We start from the raw sequence: 21722 nt of genomic DNA, 5'->3' as shown, positions 1-21722 counted from the left end.
GTCCAAGATATCTAGGAACCAATAGGTGTGGAGGAGATAGGTTTCCTCCATGAGTGCATGTCTCCACTATCTGTATGGGACTAGTCTCTCCTATGTCCCTGAATAGCCACACTACTCACATATTTGAGGAGCATAGAAAAGTTCTATGCATTACTTTACCCCCAAAATATCCCCAATCCATAAACAACTGCCTTTCACTCCAAAATCATTTTTTTAAATTCACTAAACTGTGTATTTTAAAGGTAAGTAATTCACTTATTTTACATCTCTACTATAGCTACCCCCTCCTCTCTTCACAGTCCCTCCCCTATATCCCGTCTCTCCCCACCTCCAATCCACTCCTTCTCCCTTTCTGTTAAGGAAAGGGCTGGTCTCTCATCAGTAACAACAAAACATGGCATATCAAGCTGCATGTATCAAGTTGCACCTTCGCATGTACTAAGGCTTGGCAAGGTGACCCGGCATGAGGAGGAGAATCCCAAAGACCTGCAAAATAGTTGGAGACAGCCCCTGTTGCCACTGTTAGGAGTCACACAAGAAGGCCAAGCTGTACGTATGCAACATGCGTGCAAAGTACCTAGGTCAGTCCCATGTGTGGCTGAGACTTGGCATCTGCTTCCATTAGTTGCTGAATGAAGTCTTTCTGATGACTGGCCAGATCAGGCTATGTATCTGCTGTTGCTGGAAGTCTAAGCAGGGGTCTTCCTTATGAATTTCCAGGAGACTCCCTTGTGCTGGGTTTTTACCTGACACCAAAATGCCCCCCTTTCACCTGACCCCAAAATGCCCCTCTTTCAAGTACTTTCTTTCAGTACTCTCTCCTTCTACCTCCCCCCCAGCCCTGAACCTCATCACTCATGTTCCCATCCAGACGTGCCCTCAGTCCACCCAGGACATCTCTTCTGTCTCCCCTTTCCAGGGAGATCTGGGCGTCTCCCCATGAACCCTCCTTGTTACCTAGCTTCTCTGGGTCTGTGGATTGTAACATGGCTGTCCTTTATTTTACAGCTAATATCTACTTGTAAGGGAGTACACACCGTGTTTGTCTTTCTAAGTCTGGGTTACCTCACTCGGGATGATTTTTTTTATGGATTCCATCTTACACCAGTCAGAATGGCAAAGACAAAAAAAAAAAACCACAAGCAACAGCTGGGGGGATGTAGAGCAGGGGAACACCCCTCCATTGCTGGTGGGAGTGCAAACTTGTACAGCCACTTTGGAAGTCAGTGTGGCTCTTTCTCAGGAAACTGGCAATCAACGTACTACAAGATCCAGCTATGCTGTTCTTAGGCATATACCCAAAGGATGCTTAATCACACCCCAAGGTCAGTTGCTCAACTATGTTCATAGAGGCTTTTATTTGTAATAGCCCGAACCTGGAAACAACTTAGATGCCCCCAAACTGAGGAATGGCTAAAGAATATGTGGTACATTTGCACAGTTGCTCAGCCATTGAAAACAAGGACACCAGGAAATGTGAAGGCAAAAGGATGAAACTAAACTGTGCTTTTTTTTGGGTAAAGTTCATTGAAATTATCTTCCTAGTCTTTTCCCCCTAATTCTGTCCCTCTGTCCCATAGCAAGGGAGCAACAATGCCTCACACATATTTTTTTCTCAAAGATTCAGCTTTTGTCCGCACATTGTTCCTTCCATAATCCAATCCTATCCTCTGACATCGCCAGTCTCGTTAATTTCTTGAGTGGAAGCTCCATTGTGGTTACACGGATCCTTACAGAGTACCTCTCACTGCAATAGAAAAGGCACGGGATATCAAAACGTCAAACGAGAGGAACCATGAAAAATGTGCTTCAAATATATAACAATGACAAAAGTACAAAGTTTAAATGAAAACCTGTCACATTCTCTGTTAGAGATGTATCACTAGTTGAAATAAAACAGTGTCCTGAGGCCAAAATTCTTGGGGAAGGGAATAAGGATAGTTGACAATGTGGCATCCACATCTTTGACTCTCAAATGAATAAAAGCATTCCCTGCCTTTCCATCCCTCTTGCTGTCTTCACCAGATCAGATGGTTAAGGTATTCATGGGGATGGGTTTGTGGCAGGATCCACAGCCACAGGCTTACATATGTGCACAGCGTGCATACGGCTTGTAGACGCAGGCTTTCTTTAGACAAAGGCATGTTCTAAGGGAGAACACCAAATTTCTGTTCTTAAGTTGCTGATGGATGGTGGTTTCTTTCGCAAGAGTTCATGGCAAATTGGGTAATTACATTATTCATTCTCAAAGATTATGAGATCGGCTGGCCCAGAGTGGGAGTTCCAGTTCTTGAAAGGCGTACTACATACAAGTCAGGTAAAATAATCTCTCTCTCTCTCTCTCTCTCTCTCTCTCTCTCTCTCTCTCTCTCTCTATCTATATCTATCTATCTATATCTCTCTCCCCCTCCCTCCCTCCCTCCCTCTCCCAACTCTCTGTTCCAAAATAGTAGGATGTTCTGTGAGTGTTTAAAACTGGCCCAAGGCCTGGGTACTGTGTATGTTTGAGTAACCTAGGTATCTACCACATGAATTCAAACACCTCACATACTTCAGACGTTGATGCAAGTTGCTAGGGTTGTGCTTTCTAAGTTTGTCACTCCAAGCAGCTAGAGTATGCTATTGCTGTGGATATTAGCATAGTCTGAGATCTAAAATGCTGTAAAGATATAGGGAAAATATCAAAACACCTGCCCTTGGTGAAGTGTGGATGTAGAACACATCTGAAAACAACAGAAATAAACAGTATTTTTTGTTCATTCATTTGAAGCAATCTTTGAGATCCTGGAAACATACTGCGGAGGTCTGAGTTGCCCAATTATAACTGACTATATCAAATTGTACTTTCACAGACTCTGAAACCTGAAGAAACTTAAGGGAGAAAACATGGATACAGAAATGAAAGCCAGTACCTAAATTCCTTTGAAGGTCTTGATAAAGATGAGACAGAAAGACAAAAAAAAGATACTTTTTTTTAGATTAATCCCTCACTGAGTACATGATACAGTCTGGCTGAGATATATAAACTCCTTCATACTTTTCAAGATGCCACTGGTGAAGAGACCCATCAGCAAGACATGCTGAGATCATGCTGTACAGAATCCAAGGCAGTCAGGCAAAAATAGCCATTGCGGTCTATCACATATCTGCTTCCATATTTCAAGAGAATATGTCTAGTTCTAAACTTGAATAATTTTGACTCCAAGAAAAGTATTAGATATGATAAGAAACAGGAAAGTGCAAGCATATATAGGAACCAAAAACAATCAATAGAAAGGCACCATGAAATAACACAGAAGTTGGAAATTTCAGTCAATAAACTGTTGTCCACAGGAGTTAGAGGATAGTATTCTCATAATCTGATCAACTGATAATATTTGTTGGCTCTAGAACTCAAGACATAGGAACAAAGCTGAAAGCTACCACAGCAGTGAGGCAAGATGGAATTTCTCTATAGCTGCAACTGATGGGGGAAGACCTTCTGTGTAGGGTGAAGCCTTCCTGCTAGCCTGGTTCCAGAGCCACATCAGTCCCAAATAAACACACAGGAGGCTATATTACTTATGAAGCTGTTGGCAGTTTGTTTGGTTTCTTACTGGCTATCTCTGACTTAATTATTTATTCCATTATTTTTAATCTAAGTATTTCTCTTACCCGAGAAAGGGTCCGGACTTCTTACCCCTATGGCGGCTGCATCATGGTTCCCTGTGTTTCTCTTTCCCAGGATCCTCTCAACTCCTAGTCCCACCTATCTTACTTCCCTATTGGCCAACAGTGCTTTATTCAACAACCAATAAGAGACAGATTTCGGAATGACATCTCCCATCACTTCTGTGTATCTGTTGTCTTATTGGTTGATAAATGAAGCACTGTTGGCCAATAGGGAAGCAACGTAGATGGGACTAGGAGTCCAGGAGGATCTGGGAAATGTAGTCAAGAGTAGAGAGTCTCCATGTGATCCTGGGAGAAGAGGGCACAAGTCTGGAGTTCTCAGTAAGATAAGACCTTATAAAAATATATATTAGTAATTATGTATTAATAATTAAGTCAGAGCTAGCCATTAAGCAGTCATAGCAAATGGCCGATAGATGTATAATTACTATAGTGCCCTGTGTGCTCATTTGGGGCTGATGTGGCTCTGGGAGCAGGCTGGTGGGAAGAATGCACGTTACAAGTGTGGCATGAATTTCCACATAGAATGACAAAAGCTTAAAAAGGATTTTAGAAACAGAAACAGAAGAGAGAATCACGGCTTCTTGGTAGCAGTATTTTCTCGGGTGGGCTCTGTTTTGCTAGAGACAAGCAGAGACTTGTGCAGCCAGTGCTAACGGTAAACTTATGCCCGCCATCTTGGAAAGACAAAAGTTAAAGCAGCCTCAGCTTAGATTTTAGCAAAGTTGTTTAGCAGATAACAGACAGGCGACCAGAAAAAAAACATAAAGATTTACAGTAAAGTCAGATTCAGATAAAGTAAAACCTCTAGAAGGTTTAAGGTATGTTATATATATACATATATATATATATATATATATATATATATATATATATATATATATATATATATATGTAGGCTCAGAAGAGAAAAAGAAGCAGGATTGTGGCTGGGTGTGGTGGCACAAGCCTGTCCTGCCAGCTGCCTGAGTCCCGTTTCTGTCTCTGCTCCAAAATAACACACGAGACACTATATTAACTATGAAACTGTTTGCCGTTTGCTACGGTATTTTAACAGCCAGCTCCACCTGATCCGACTTGATGCATCTGAGATGACAAATATCACTCTGAAACCCATTTGGGACTGCATTGCTCTATACAACTCCAGACTAATTAACTGATATGGTCCACCTTCTACAATCTGGCCAGAGCCTCAGAGAAGAGCATCAATCAACATTAGAACTTCAGTCAAGACCTTCCATCAAGCATCTCCCGTCAAACAGAGACTGGGTACAGATGTTGTAGCTAGTCCACTTGAGACTTTCACTACACTAACATTTTCTTTCTACGGGATCCCATAAGGTTATCATCATCCCATTTCAGCAGGAAGTAATTTTGAGAATACTATGCCCCCTTTCCCTGCTGTTGATATTACAGGATAATTTGCACCTGTTAGGGTAAGTTTTCAATTATTTAGGGTTGGGATTGGAAGGAGGAGTTCAGACTTGGGCATCTCTTTCGGATAAGTTTAGGGTTTAGATGATAGATATGCTTTGGAGAGGATATAGGTAGATTATAATTTATCACCTTTTTTTTTTACGAGACAGGGTTTCTCTGCATTATTTTGGAGGCTGTCAGTCCAGCCTAGCCTCGAACTCACAGAGATCCGCCTGCCTCTGCCTCCTGAGTGCTGGGATTAAAGGCGTGTGCCACCACCGCCTGGCTGATTTATCACCTTCTATGTATATACGTTTTATATATGTTTGAGACAGTTTAGTTTGTTTTCAGTCTAAATCTCTTCTTTACAAAAAAAGGGAAATTGTAGATAGAGATTTCACATACCTGCAGCAAATGGGTGTGGTCACAGCTACGTGGGGGAAGGCAGAGATAAAGGTCAAGGAAGGAGGGGTCACTCTCTCTCTCTCGGGGTTCTGGTCAAGGTCGGAGACCAGCAGAGCGCTGACCTCAGTCCTCAGCTTCTCACCTAAGTAATTTCTCCCTAATAAAATACCACACCTGTGTGTGGTAAATCATCCGCATCATGAAACAGACATTGAAATGATTACAGAGAGTCACAGACAAGGATGTAGATGAATCATCGTGAGAGAAACAGAACTTAAAAATAGATTCGTGTTGAGATCTGTAAAGAACTACGTATCAAGAGAACCTTTTTAGAAGAAAACAACAAGCCCAGTTTCCTTTCTTGATGAAGCCTGTCACAACAGCTGTGGGTATTTGCACAAGACCAAGTAAAACTGAACAAGCTGTAATTCCAGCATGGATTGGCAAGGGCCTGTGAGACCTTTAGCTGAGGAGCTAATGTCAGTCAATGGTGGCTGGAGAACAGAAAACAATTTTTCTTTGGGGGGTTAGTCAATAGTGGGTTTCTTATGAGCCAGTGGATTCTCTCTCTCTCTCTCTCTCTCTCTCTCTCTCTCTCTCTCTCTCTCTCTCTCTCTCTCTCACACACACACACACACACACACACACACACACATACACACACACACACACATTGGAAGCACTAATTGGACACAATGCAGTATGAAGATAAAAGAGAGGAGAGAGGATCTGGGGGAAGGGGAGGTATTTATTCAAGAAAAACGCTCTACGAAAATCAGTCACAAATACAAACTTTCTGAATCTGATGGATGTTATTGACAAAACGTATTTAGTAGTTACTTAAAACTTCCTTTATATAATAGGGAACAAAGCATCATATTTTCTTGCTAACCATTAATCAAATGTTATCAAAATGACAAGGCAAAAAATGAGATTAGAAATAAACATTTTGCAGATTTCAAAGTTCTTTAACTTGAAAAGTCCCAAGGAATCATTAAACAAGTAGAAACAATGATTAAATTTAGTAAGTTTACAGAGTATCAGATCTATATTTAAAAAATCAAATGTTGAATTTACTATATTCGAAGGTGTGGAAATGGACTTCAGAAAATAGCAGCATTTTGAATAATATCAATGGCAAATATCTTATGAATAAATTCAGAACATACATTGGATAAAATCTGTAATGTACAGTATAAAATCTGCAATACTATAATATGAATCTACAATACAATACAATACAATGTTATGTATATTACATATAGGGAAAATTAAGGAAAACATCAAGAAAAGAAACCTATATCATGCTTACGGATTCAAAGTTACAGTTTGAACAACCAGACACAAAAATTGAACCTGCTCTGTCACTGACACCATAATGAAAATAAGTGAGATGGAACACAGACCTAATTATAAAAGTCGCAACTCAAAGTTCTAGGAGAAAGCACAGAAAAGAAAGAAAACTTCTGCAAGTGAAGAGAAGACACAATTTTCTTCTTTAGCATGCCATGTGCTAGTGGTTGTGGTTTACAGATAAATAACGCCCAACCGGGAAAGAATGTTCAGCAGTTCTTCAGAAGCCATGGAGCTGCAAGCAGGAGTGTAGTATGTGAGTAAGCCTGAATTTTATGCACTATGTCTACTGTAGAGCCCAATGCAGATGGAGAGTGGTTCATAAATATGAATTACAGGGTGGGTGTGCTATTCAGGAGTAGGAAAAATATAGGACCACCATGAAGAACACTATTGAATATCCAGAAATTGGGTTGCCTTTTTTTGTGTTTTTTCCATTTATTTCTCTGATAACATTATCTCACCAATCTTTAGCTGTAGATTTTTCTCCTGAGGTGATTTATGCTTCGTTTCTCCTCACTACACATCTAAAAATTTCTGCCAAGCACGGCTGAGCAGTGGCCTCATAATCATGGGACCAGAGTCCTGTGTTCTCTGTAGTCTATATTCTTCCCAATTCCAATTATATTCAGCTGACTCTACAAAAGAGGCAGCAGAACAACAAACCGACTGCAAAATTTCACATCAGAGAAATGCTATTTTTACTGATACTAAGGACAAACCCCAAATAATAGCCTTAATTAATCAAACATGCAGACAAGCCATTTACTGAAATAATCTATATTTCTCCTTGTACTATAAATGGAGTATTTTAATGCAATTGAGAAGAAGGGAGTACTTAAATAACTAATATGCAGTAAAATGTGCTCTTGAATAAAGAAGAAACCAGTCAAAGTAGTACACAAGAAATACGATTGCATAGGTGATAGATAAAGCAAAGAGTTCAGAAGTTGGTAATTACAAAAGTTGAGTGACTTGGAGATATGTTGGCTAACTATTTTTATCATGTTCACTTTGAAAACATTTGAAATTTTCAAATTATTTTTAAAGTATTAAAATGAAGATGTGGGGACACTGTGAGTGGAATGGTTTAAATAGGAAGGGAGTAGGAGGGTAGGAAAGAGGAGGGGAGAGGAGAGAGATGTAATGCAAACTAAAGATATGTTAAAAAGCCATATGGAAATCTACTAGTTTGTAAGTTTATTGAAAACATAATCTAAAAACAAAATACCAGATGTGGCCTCTATGGATTAATAATGTTCTTCCCAGGTGTGGAATAGTGGCCAGCTGGTGGTCAATAGACTCCCCTTCAAAAAAATTTTAAAAAGAGGCTATTGTAATTACTCTTGGTTTCCTACCAGAACTAGGTAGGACTGTATTGCTGAAGATACCATTCACAGTGGTAATAAGATGTAGGTAATAAAAGCTAAAACTAATCTGTAACCTTCTTCCAGACTATCTTTTCTTATTCCAAAGGTTTCTGTGAAGGGTTCTGGGGAGGGAAGTCATAAAGTTTCTTATCCAGCTCTGTGCCCTGTGAACTCTCGTAATGACTAGATAGGCAGTATGTGTCCTCTAGTGCAATTATGACTTGGTTGCTATTGGGCTAGCCAGTTGCTTTGACTGGATTTGAAACCTGATCCACACAGAAAAGAGCTCACACTTTTGGTCCTGTAAATTTCATGAAAAGCATGTGGTTCTGGGTGTCATTGGCTCTATGGAGAACTTACTGATACTGCGTTGCTGATGGTCATGCTCTTAAGCTGTCTTCTAGGTACTCATGTTTATACTCATAGTTTATATCCATAATCCTGTATTGCCATAGCTATGTCGAACCTTCATCAGAAGAGCTTCTTACTTCACTATGGTTAATGCGCAAATCCATAGTTTGCCACAAAGTACCGACAATAAACGACAATGGAATGCTTGACCCTAGAAGGGAGAGTTGTATTACCCCAAGGCTTAGTGGAGCATTGTGGAAGAGGAAGCAGGAAGAATGTAAGAGCCACAGGGTGGGAAGATATGTAGCAAAAACATATCATCAGCCTTGCACTCACAACTCACTTGAGTTGTACTCATCTTTACAAGATCTGTATGCGAAGGGGCCTTCAACCTTTCATCATAGATGGGGTAGGGGCTCATGAAGCAGTAGTCCTCCCTGGGGGACTATTGACAACTGTTAGTTGTTAGAGATAGGGGTGTCATTATTTTAGTAGTGTAGTTACTGACAAACTGTCATTTTTCTAGAAAATAAGCTCTCATGTGTTCAGGCAAGAAACCCTAATTAAAGCCAGTGGTTTACACACGCAAAGAAGTCACGAAAGTAGGAGCAGAACTTGGTGGAAAGGAGGGTTTCAATGAAAGAAGGGAGGGGAAGGAAGGGTGAAAACAACTACAACTCATCACACAAATGTCATAGCTGCCAGACAACAAAAATATTTTAAGAGAACAAGGTGATGAGAAGGCATTGGCTAACATGCACATTGTTAAAACTAGACAGGAAAAGTATGTTCTTGTGTGTTATGGCATAGAAAGATAGCTGTAGTCAAAATAAAAAGTTTGAACATACTCACCATTAGCAAATGATAAAGTTTAGGGTGGTGGATCTGGTAGTTTTCTTGAGTTGGTCATTATCCAAGGTCTCTGCGAATCAGGATATTACCTGGAACCACCAAGAACATTTGTAATGTACAAGCCAAAGTGTCGTCCTCTTCCTGAGTCATGCAGAGGTACAGAAGTTTTCTGGTATAGGGTTGTATCAGCTCCAGTGAAGAGGAGTGGGATCTACCCTGAGTGTGAATATTTTTTCTTTCCTGTTTCCATGTCCTAACTCCCCAAATATTTACAGCTGGGAAAATCTTCATCCTGCCTCATCTTGTCATAGGATTCACACTACTCTGTTGGGTGGGATTTTGTTTCCTGGAAGCAGATAAATTTGGAAAATAAATGGAGAAATCTTTGAATTTTCAGACTGGGATTAAGCTTCTCCCTAGAAATCACAGAAAACAGGCTTTCTTCATCTCTGTCTGCATTTCTCTCTTGTTTCTCAAAAATGGTCTATGAATTCTGATATTACTCAGATCCCACAGAACAAGATCACAAAGACAGGGAAGAGCCCTATTCTGGAACGTTCTCATATTAAGAACTATGACTAAGTGTATTGGTATCAACAAGACTCAGGACAAGGGCTATGGCTGATTTACTAGTCCCTTTGTACTATTGGCATCAACAAAAGAGATGTCCCTGATGAATACAGTGTCTCTCAGAAGGAGCAAGATAAATGGTTTCTGTCCTTAAATGATGCCACTCGTAATCAAACTTCCCTTTACATTGGTGCCTGCAGTTATTCACACAGTGATTTTGGGCCACCTGCTCCCTACACAGAAGCTTTCCTTAATGTAATATATGGGATACCTAGGATGTTCAACAGTCTTAATTCAATTAGTTACATATTAAGTGTGACCTTAGGTCAATGTCTGCCGACAGTGCTGTGATTCTGAAACCCCATTGCTTCCTTTCTATCAGGCTGTAACTTCCATAGTGAGATTCCAGGAAAAAGCAGGGTGGTCCAACAATAGCCTTTCAGAATAATGAACTCAAATACTTAACAACACTTAGTGACTTTTTCAAATAATAAAATATGATAATATTTTAAAAGCTAGAACATTGGAATTAAATAAAAAAGCAAATAGAAGTAAAGGAGTCCAAAGAGAAAAAGACCCACTTGGGAATCCCATGAAAACTCTAAACTGGAAGCTATAGCAGATAAACACAGAACTTTGTGCAGGACCATGCAGCCATATGCACGTTGCCTCAATGCCTGTGAGTTCGTGCCTGCATCAATCATGTTGATTTAAACAGCTTTATTTTCTAGGTATCCTAATATTCCCTCTAGCTCTTATACTCTGCATTCTCTTCCATGGAGTTCTCTGAACCTGTGGGGAGGGATTGGATGGAGACATTCCATTTAGGGTCTAGTATTCCAAGGTTTCTCACATTGTGTGTAATGTCTGACTGTGGGTCTCTATATTTGTTCGCTTTTGTTTTAGGACAAGCTCAAGTTTTTTTTTGTTTGTTTTGCTTTGTTTTGTTTTACAAGACAGGGTTTCTCTATATTGTTTTGGAGGCTGTCGGTCCAGCCCGGCCTCGAACTCACAGAGATCCGCCTGCCTCTGTCTCCCAAGTGCTGGCATTAAAGGCGTGCACCACCACCGCCCGGCTTACTGTAGTTTTAAAATAGATTCCTCGATTGTTTCTATTTCTCAGTACCTCCCTCTGTGCTGTCTTCTGACTGACAGATGCACATTGTGAATACCATTTCTCCATCTCACTTCCTCTAAGTTAGGCCCCACCCTTTAGTCCCATACCTGCTTGTCTGTATATTAAGAACAAACTATCTTGATTTTTTTAAGTCTTAACTCTAAATATACTATATTATCATTGCACTTGGCTTAGAAGTTAGATACTAGAGTGTTTTCTCTACAAAAAAAAATTATTCATCTAGAGTCCCACACTTTGAGCTACATCAAGAACAATTTTAGTTTATAAGAGAAGGTAGATCTTTATTTTTTGTTATCTACATTTGCTGAATTAAAAATATCATCCGTCTGCCTTTTATGGGGATCAATAGGAGCACGGAGATGCCCCTTTCAGCATTGTCACTGGATTAGTCCCAGTGACTAATCCACTACTGGTCCCCTTGTAGTGGGTCCTCTTCTAGAAGCCATGAGGTTCAGGAAAAAGCGCATTTGATCAAGGACTGCCATCGCACAAAGTGGTAGTGTGCCTCAGAACCAAGTTAAAATCTTCAGCAAGGGCTTCGTCATCTTTCTCCATAGTCCTCAATCACACCAGCAACATAATCAGATGAATTTTGTGGCTGTTCAGACAGGGGAGGATCCAACTGGTTGCGTTTTCTACTGTTCTCATCTGAAACAAACACCACTCTCTTTTTCCAGTCTCCCCCATGAGCTCTATGCCATTCAACTGATCTCTTTAAAGAGAACTTTCTCATGGACTTCGCTCTTGCTTTCTAGGCGAGATACAACAGTAGCTTCATTTGTAACTGAAATTCTCTCATAAGCTACTAACCATTCCGTTTATCTCTGACTGTTGCATGTTCCCTTCAAGTTTTTTGTTTGTTTGTTTGTTTTCTTTTTTTTACCATTTATTCGTCACATCTTCTTTCTATGCTCCTGATTGACGAAATCAGCTGTACAGTGAACAATGCATGCTGGCTGCTTCACAGGCAAGTCAAACTCGGGGAAGTTTATTCCTGAGTGTGTTGCCTTCTCGGCCCCCATTCTGGGCACACTGTATTTCCGTGTCAAAGACTGAATCAATGATTCTGGGCTTCCCTTTTCTATTAAGTTTCTAAATCTATTAGTTCTCTGTCCCACAGTGCCCTAAGATAAATTACCAGGGGAAGGTCAATAGCTGCTGGAAACACCCTGGCAGTCAGCACTGGTAGACGGGAAACTAGGATGGATGTCTGAACTGGAAAGAAGCCGGCCGTGCTTCTGCAAAGGACTTTTCTGACTCCTCACGGAACTCTGAAGCTGGGCAGTGTCTGGAAGGATTTTAGCGTGAAGGACACAGGATCCATGCCCCCTTTCCTCTTATGCACGTCTCTGAACACGGCTACACTGAGACACTGCTGCACCTGACAAGGAGGGATGAAGTCGCCTCTAGCTAAGGCAATCCACCAGGGTGACAGCTGACGTCATGATTCCCAGAGCAAACGTGTCCATCAGATTCAATTACTTTCTTCCTTCTCTCTTTCTGGTCCACTTCCCGGAAAACTCTCATTTTCAGGTCTCGCAGGCTCACGCCTCATCTATTTGCCAAGGTACATATGGCCACCAGTGTGCCCACGTTTAATATCCTTCATGCAGCGCACAAAAGCCTTCCATAAATATTTCCTGGCATGAAGAATTTGTTCAGATGTTCCAAATTCCACGCCCCAGCTTGTTGGATTTTGGCTTATCTGAAACATTTTATAATCCCCCGGATAGATCGTGCTGAACTGGGGCAGCTGTACCTTTGCAGAATCTCTCTCCTGCGTGTACTTCCTTGCCTCTTAAACACACTCCCGTCCTCTAGACAGCAGCGCTATCTACAAAAAGATTTTCAGGCCCTTGTAGAAAAATAACCCGCCCTTCTCTTCTGCAAAACGATCGCTAAACACTGTGGCTGCGTTTTTATGTGGGCTGTTTTCGTTTTGTTTGTTTTCTTTTTTTCTTTTCTCCACCCTGGCTCTTCACAAGACTCTTTAGATTAGGAGTGACATCCTGCTAACTTTACGCCCTGTTGCTGAGCATGATTCCAGGAAGACTGCGTGTGGAGAGGAAGGAAGACGTGGGGAAGGTATAGAAGTGGGCTCGAACGCCGCATCTTCAAGGAGCTTTATCCTCAAGATTTTCTTTCTTCAAGGAGCTTTATCCTCAAGATTTTCTTCTAAGAACATATTTTCTGAATTCTGGATGATGTCTATTTAAACTCTCCACACCTCTCACATCTGAGTCCGTTTAAAAATAAAATATGTGTTATCCTTGGAGATCTCAGGAAGTCTCACTACAGTTCCAGATCTTTCCTCAAACCTACAGTGGCTCCCTCTAGTATGGTGTCTCTCAACCTGCTCTCTCCTCTATTCTTCCCCCGACTCAACCTTCCTGCTCCCCCATGTCCTCCTCTCCCCTCCTCTTCAACCCCTCTCTTTTTCTCCCAGCTCCCTCTCACCTCACCCCCCCCATGCTCCCATTCCCCTCAGGAGATCCTGTCCCATTCCCCTTCTCTGGGGTACCATGCATATCTCTCTTAGGGTCCTCCCTGTTTCCCAGACTCACTGGCCATGGGATTGTAGGCTGGCACTCCCCCTGTTTCATGTCTAAAATCCATATATGAGTGAGAACATACCGTGTTTGTCTTTTTGTGACTGGGTTACCTCACTCAGGATGGTTTCTTCTGGTGTCATCCATTTGCCTGCAAATTTCAGGATTCCATTGTTTTTTCCCACTGAATAGTACTCCATTGTGTAAATGTACCACATTTTCTCTATCCACTCTTCGGCTGAGGGACATCTAGGTTGCTTCCAAGTTCTGGCTATTACAAATAATGCTGCTATGAACATAATGGAACAGACATCCTTATTGTATGAATTTGCCTCATTTGGATATATGCCTAAGAGTGGAACTGATGGGTCTTGTGGTAGACTGATTCCCATTTTTCTGAGGAATCTCCACACTGATTTCCAAAGTGGCTGTACAAATTTGCACTCCCTCCAGCAGTGGAGTAATGTTCCCCTCTCTCCACATCCTCTTCAGCACAAACTATCATTGGTGGTTTTTTTTTTTTATTTTAGCCATTCTGACAGGAGTGAGATGGTATCTCAGTGTTGTTTTGATTTGCATTTCCCAGATGGCTAGGGATGCTGAGCATTTTCTCAAGTGCCTCTCAGCCATTTTAGCCTCCTCTACTTAGAATTCTCTATTTAGTTCTGTACCCCCACTTTTTAATTGGATCTTCTGGTGTTTTGGAGACTTGCTTCTTGAGTTCTTTGTAAATTTTGGAGATCAGACCTCTGTCAGATGTGGGATTAGTGAATATCTTTTCCCATTCTGTGGGCTGCCTTTTTATCTTGTTGACTGTGTCCTTTACCTTACAGAAGCTTCTAAGTTTCAGGAGGTCATAATAGAGGGAGCCACTATAGGTTTGTGGAGAGATCTGGCACTAGTGAGATTTCCAGAGATCTACAAGGATAACACCAACTGGCAATCTAACCAATAGTGGAGAGGCTACCATAAATGCCCTTCCCCAATAATGTGACTGATGACTACCTTTGTATGTCATCCTAGAGCCTCCATCCAGTGACTGATGGAAGCAGAGGCAGACACCCACAACAGTGAACTGAACTCCTGGAAACCAGTTGCAGAGAGGGAGGAGCAATGAGCACAGGGGTCAAGACCTGTCTGGTGAAACCCACAGAAACAGTTGACCTGAACAAGGGGGAGCTCATGGACCCCAGCCTGATAGCTGAGAGGCCAGCATGGAATTCATCCAGACTCCCTGAATGTGGGTGTCAGTGAGGAGGCCTAGGCAATCTTTGGGGCCTCAGGTACAAGATCAGTATTTATCCCTGGCATACAAATGGACTTTCAGAGCCCATTCCACATGAAGGGATGCTCTCTCAGCCTGAACACATGGGGGAGGGCCTAGCCCCTTCTTCAGGACGATACGACAGACTTTGGAGATACTCCATGAAGGGCCTCAGCCTCCCTGGAGAGTGGAGTTGGGATTGGGTGGAGGGGTTGGTGGGGAGTGAGGAAGGAGGGGAGAGAGAGGGAGCTGGGATTGACATGTGAAGCAAGCTTGTTTCTAATTTAAATTAAAAAAGGTTAAAAAAATATATCCAAGGGAGGGAAAATAAAATATGCTGGTGACATGTGATTAGCTGAGAACCAGGGTGAAGAAAATATGGAAGAATGGTATGGGGAGCTAAAAGAAGCTATTCAAGAGAAGGTTTATATGTATAGATTTGCATAGATATCCATCGTGGTTTAATTTCAGTCAATGTTACCAAATTATGTGCCAGGGAGAAGAGCAGATTAGGATGTTCAGGTCTCTCAGCATTTGAAACGACTGTTAAGAGAAAGATGAGCCTAAAATCATCAAAGGGGAAGGCTAAGTTAATAAAGCCCAAATAAGTCAGTGTAAATGGTGCTGAGATATTTGAATGGTAACCATGTAACCAGTGGTTACATGAGGAAAAAAAAACAATGATTGTCAATTATTGCTGCGGATCCTTCCTGCGTGGTATATAGATAGATGCTTGATTTACTGCTTACAGTTCTGCTATTGGTCTGATGCAGCAACTCGGTTGATGGTCTTCCTACTAAATAATCCTCCCTTTTGGCTTTGCAAAGCCCATCCCTGCTTATCCTCCAGAACTCACACTACATTGCTTCCTTTCCAGCCTTCAAAATTAGGTCAAATCCTGTTATTGCAGTCTTTGAAAGCTCTGCAGTAATATCCATCTCCAAAATGTGTAAAAGCAATTGTAACGGATGGCTTCCTGAGATGAGGAAAGGCTGGGGAGAAATAAACAGGGGGTTGAGCCTATTTTGGGTGAGGAAAACAAGCAAAAATCCCTTTCCTGTAATGCAGATGAAAAGTAGTGCAGATGAAATTGTTGAATAGGATTGATGTGAAGCCCAGAGCACTATGCCGTGCTACACTGCCTTCCAGAAGAGCCCATCCTATGGCCCTGGGGCTGGAAACTCATGCTTTTTCCCAGTCTGCTCCTCCACGGCTACAAAGTTCTTCAGCTCTCTGGCTTTTAGCCATTTGGGAGTAGGTAAGATGAAGAATTCTAAACTCAGGAAGGAAAACGTTTCTCTGAGGGTTTACTCTTACCTTGTCTTTAAATCCCACCCTGAACTCTGCTGACAAACGCTCTCATCCTGTAGGCTTGCTGGGTGCTGGTATCTCCCAGACCCCAAAAATACCGCTTTCTAAGGCTAGGAAAGAAAATTACTCTGGGCTGTTCTGAAGCCATGGACTGTAACAACATTTGCTGATATCAGAAGACCCAGGAATAGAACTAGAGCTGACTCATTGCTCATTCGGCATTAATAACACAGAGAAACCAGAGCTTGTCTTTGAATGTGCTGTCACCAGAACAAGAAAAAAAAAGTTTGCTCTCCCCTCACGCTGAAGCCTGCCAGACTTTACACAGGTCCTGTGTGCCAGCTTTGAGGACACTGCGCCTCAGGAGCCCACACACACTGCACAAAGGACAGACGCCTTTCGAGTCCTCCTCTTAAGTGGACGGAACTGCTGGAAATCTTCCCAGACTGCTCATGCGTGCGGTACAAGAACAGCCTGACTAGTGACGCAGACTTGGAATGGCCCCTGGCTCATTTGACAAACATGATTCATTTTCCGTGCAGCCTGGTCCATATATCCTTTCTCGTGCTAAGCTAATTCCTCCATGCGCAGCACTCCACAGCCCTCTCTCTTTCCAACCCCAATTCCCATCACCCAAGCTTCGGCTTCTACTTCTACGACTTTGCACTCTGAACGACTGAAAGACGTAAACTGATGTCCTCCCTAGACGTCCTTGCACGGTACCTGTATGACTGAAGAACCCTCCTTATGTGACTCTTGGCCATAGTTGTCTGGCCAATCCTTTCAAAGGTGATATGCTTCGGGGGGGGGGGGATTTCTTAGTGGCAATAGCTCTCACTGCTCAAGCGCAGTTAATGGAATCCAGATCCCTGGAACTTTATATTAAGTTAGATATGGCTGTCCACGCTTAACAACTCTAGTGCTGTGGAGAGGATGGTTGGAAACAAAATAAAAGATCACTCGGCCTTATTGGAAAACTGTCTGTGCTCTAAAACATTCTAATAATTTGTTACATCTTAAGTGCTGGAAATTGTCGCATCCTGTGGACATATCCACCGACTTGTCAAACATGCATTTGGTGATTTTCAGCTTTTATGAATAGTGCAGTTGTGAACTTTTATGTATAAGTCTTTGAAGATATGGTGTAACGTGTTGTCTTCCCCGACAGCTGCCTGGGCCCTGCCGAGCTGTCTGAGACCCCAAATAAAACACAAGACACTATATTAATTATGAAGCTGTTGGCCATTTTCTATGGTTTCTTATCAGCAAAGGTCTGACTTGATTATTAATCCAGAATTACTCATATATATTTCATGAGAACTTATCTTTGCTAGGACGCACTCCTGCTGCGTCAGTTCCTCCCAGGAGTCACATGGCAACCAGTTTCTTCACTACATTTCCCAGAATCCTCGTAGACTCCCAATCTCACCTATCTTGCTTTCCTATTGGCCAACAGTGCTTTATTGACAGATACACAGGACTCTCCCATCAATGTGGACTTTCGAGAAATGTATTTGCTTAGTCTTAGTGGAGATAGATATAACATATTTTAGACATACAAACAAAGTCTTTGCAAAATGTTTTCTTAAACTTAACTAATTCTCAGTCCTACCTCCCTCTGTTACCTAAAATAATAATGACTCAAAAAACTATGAACACATTATATGTAAGAGACTATGAAGTCTGTAGGTACAATTACATACTGGTCTAACCTTATTCAAGGAGATTGTTTCAGATTATACAGCGAGGCTTGGTCTAGCACAGGTCTTTAAAAGAGACCTGTTTTGCCAATGTGATGTCACTGCCTTTGAAGATAAATAAGAGCTACCAAGGAATGAAAGTGGTCTCTAGGAATTGTAAAAAACGAAGAGACGGATTCTTCCATGGGGACTCAAAAAGGAACACAATCCAACCTGCACCTTGACATAAGCCCAATGAGGACTATCCTTAATTTCTAATATGTAGTGTATTACATGGTAGGTCTCATGCTTTAGGTCATGAATTTTGCAGCAATTGACGACACCATCCACAGAAAACCAGTTCAGGGCCCCATTTCCATGCAACCGAAACAAGGCAAAGGTGTTGTGGGAAGTAATCCAAGGAGAGACAAAGGGGCTAGATGGGGTTTCTAGCAGATGCTGCCACTTCTAAGAGCAAATGTCACTATTTCGGCCTTCGCCTAATTTCTGAAAACACCTTGTTACAGGCTATGACCAGAAGGCCCGCCAAGCATCTTTCTGGCCATCCCCACCTCAGAGAGAGACTGTTCTCCGAGGAAGAAGTCCTCCCTCCATTTTGTTTGGCAGTAGCCAGTAGAGAATGCATTGGCCTTTGCTACGGAGCTGCTGCCAAGGCAGGAAGGCTGTGACAGAGGGCAGGAGCAACTCCGCCAGTGGCAGGCAATTAGGATGTGATTAGCCATGGTAACTGTGAGTCTCAAAGGAAAACACACTCCCTTCCACTGCCCCCCTCACAAAAACGGAAAGGAAAGTCACCTTGTGTGCGAAAGCAGCACGCTATTGTACCAGGAGTATCCCCTCGATGTTCCTGTGGGAACCATTTAGCAAAACAACAGGTTAAAGGAGAAGATGAGCAGTCACAAAATGTACACAATGAGGATGGAGGCTCAGCAGATAAAAACTGGTATTTCCTTCAATTTAGGGCGTCAACCTTATGCAAAATATATTAGGTCGTCAGAACAAAACAAACAAACAAACAAACCCCCCGTAATACCGTTTTAAAAGCAAAACAGAAGAAGACTAGTGTGTCGAGAGACAGCAGGCACTCGTTTCAAAGCTTCTTCTTACGGGAGTACTGGGATCGCAGGCAACATGTCAGCAGAGCCAACCTGGCAGGGGACACCCAGTCACCTCATCCATGGCTTAAAGGGAACCAGACAAAGATAGCATAGGACACATGGGAACGAAACATGGCAAGGCACGAGGCGTCAGAGGAGGTTGATCGGGTGTGGTTTGGGTGTGGAAAAATGAGTCAGTGTGGGAGCAGTTCCTATAGGGAGAAACAGGAAGACCACGTTGCTTTCGAATCAGAGGATTTATTGTACACCCAACCTAAATGTGTAAGCAGACTCAGTGAAATACTCAAAAGCTGTGACCGAATTCCGGACCCACAGCAAGGTAAAGCTGGCCACTTCATAGCTTTAGGGACGCAATCACTCCTCTGAGGCTCCAGTTTCACATCTGTAAAATGAAGTCGCTAACAAATGCATCCCAGAACTAGGGAGAACTTTCGAAGAAACAATATGTGAATCATTTAACGCTGAATCCTCCCTGAAATAACACTTCAAAAGCACTGCCGTAGAAACAGCAGTGAGATGCCACTTTGAAAACCGTATGATTGGCAAAGCCTTAACCTCTTTAACTCATTTGATCATTTTGTCATCACCTTAACAAACCTCTGGAGTCAGTATTATCCGTATCCACACGGCTACAGGATGAGCCGTACCTTCCTGCCGAATCTACATGGGAAGTCTTAGGCTAATGCTTCATTCAGAATGCTACCTACTTGGAGACAGTATCTTCAAAGGTGTAATCAATAAAGTGAAGTCATAAAGGTGACACCCTAGCCTATGTGAAAAATGATCTGGACACGGATACAGGGAGGGGAGACCATGAGAAGGCACGGGGTGGGGTATGTCCATCCACAAACCAAGAAGAGAGGCCTCCAAGGAGACTGGCTTAGCTCACACCTCGATCTCAGCCCCCAGAACAGTGGGAAAATTAATCTCTGTCATCTAACACAGTCTGGAGCACTTTGTCAGGATAGTTCTAGCAGACTGGCAACACCCAGTTACAAAGAACTTGACCACACATTGCGTAGGTAAATTGCCTGAAGAATGGGGTTCAAGTTCAAGCATGTAAAAATCTGTGAGAGTCGTGGTCATCTTAAAGAATGCACGGCTTGACAAACAAGGATGTGTCAGAAAGGATACACAGAGACAAAAGGAAAATTGGAAAGGGCTGTGCTTTTCCCAGAACTGAACTGACCTGAGATGCACATACCTTGCTGAAGTTCTGTTAGGAGAACCATTGTGAGGAAAGCGGTGGGGACACCGGTCTGTGGGGCCTCCAGGAGTGGTCACCTGTGCCACCAGTGTCTCCAGCTCTTGATTTCTGCCTTCACCCGGGTTTTCTAGTGGGCGCTAGGCTTGGTTTCTGCACTTTCTAACACAGGCCTCATAGACATCAACAAAGCATCGGCCCGGAGAACCGAGCTCAGAAAGCAGTAAGAACGCTTTGCTGGGATGTTTTCAGACTATCAAATCAGACTGGACGGCCAGCTAATAGATACAGGACAAGAAGAAAACTTTATTCGTTGTTCCTCTAACAATAACATCTTTGGAAAACGATGCGCTGCATGAAAATTGTCTTCGTTAGGGTTTCTACTGCTGCGAAGAGACACCAGGACCGCAGCAGATCTCGCAAAGGGAAACGTTTCATTCTTGTGGCTCACTTACAGTTCAGAGGTTTAGTCCATTGTCATCCTGGCAGGAAGCAAGGCGGCAGCATGCAGGCAGATGCCGTGCTAGAGAAGGAGCTGAGGATTCGCGTGCAGGCATTCACGGTGCTAGAGAAGGAGCTGAGGGTTCTCACGTCTTGACTCACAGGCCACAGGAAGTGGTCTGAGACACTGGGCGTGGCCTGAGCATATATGAAACCTCAAAGCTTGTCCCTTTTACAGTGACATGTTTCCTCCAGTGAGGCCACACCTACTCCAACAAAGCCACACCTGTTGATAGTGCCACTCACAGACAGTGAGGTCTTGGAGTGAAGGCAGTGGTAAAGCGCTTACCTAGCATGCATGAGGCCCTGGGTTCAGTCTCTAGCATCACCATGACCCCAACAAAAAATAAATAAAAATAAAAAGAATTATTGCCCAGACTGTCTGATCTTCCAAGATTAAGGCGCTTAGATATCTCTGCCGGTTCATGAATGTAGTCACATCTTTCTGTCAACAAAGTACACACCCAAGGAGCACCATGCCCATCGCTGAACTCACAGAAGTCACCCACGTACAAGGACCTTCCCTCTTCTTAATTATTATCCTTCCCTTTGTTCTCCCCTCCCTAACCACGTTCTACTCCAGTTTGCTTGCCTTTGTGATCGTACCAATTTTTGTTGAGACAATACAAATTAAGATAGGGCATAAGCCAGGCATTGGTGGCGAGCGCCTTTAATCCCAGCACTCGGGAGGCAGAGGCAGGCGGATCTCTGTGAGTTTGAGGCCAGCTACAGAGCGAGGTCCAGGACAGCCTCCAAAGCCACGGGGAAACCCTGTCTCAAAAAACCAACCAAACAATAAAACAGCCTAGTACCACCTGACTGAAATTGTAGTAGGACAGCGTTCCTTTCTGAAGGGCTGAGGGGGTAATCTCTTTGCCTGGTTGTTCCTTTCTTTCTGTCCTCTTCAAAGTCAGCCACATTCCATCATTCTGACTCTCTCCTGTGTAA

General features: G+C 42.6%; 1 long non-coding RNA gene across 3 annotated transcripts; it reads right to left on the bottom strand.

Annotated features, from left to right (window-relative positions):
* Positions 1-1407: 1407 nt before the first annotated feature.
* On the bottom strand, positions 1408-21063 carry LOC110343386. Of its 3 annotated transcripts, none has more exons than XR_002385653.2 (3): positions 20274-21059; positions 9420-9508; positions 1408-1747 (listed from the first exon to the last, which is right to left on the bottom strand). It is a non-coding gene; the product is annotated as an uncharacterized LOC110343386 (long non-coding RNA). The 3 variants fall into 3 exon arrangements; XR_005875072.1 differs by lacking the exon at positions 1408-1747 and adding an exon at positions 6636-8778 and having other exon boundaries at positions 20274-21063; XR_005875071.1 differs by lacking the exon at positions 1408-1747 and adding an exon at positions 6636-7081 and having other exon boundaries at positions 20274-21062.
* Between the last annotated feature and the right edge of the window lie 659 nt (positions 21064-21722).

The sequence above is a fragment of the Mesocricetus auratus genome, unplaced genomic scaffold (assembly GCF_017639785.1).
Source record: "Mesocricetus auratus isolate SY011 unplaced genomic scaffold, BCM_Maur_2.0 Super-Scaffold_100694, whole genome shotgun sequence".
Classification (NCBI taxonomy): domain Eukaryota; kingdom Metazoa; phylum Chordata; class Mammalia; order Rodentia; family Cricetidae; genus Mesocricetus; species Mesocricetus auratus.
This window is presented reverse-complemented; position numbering and strand designations above follow the sequence as displayed.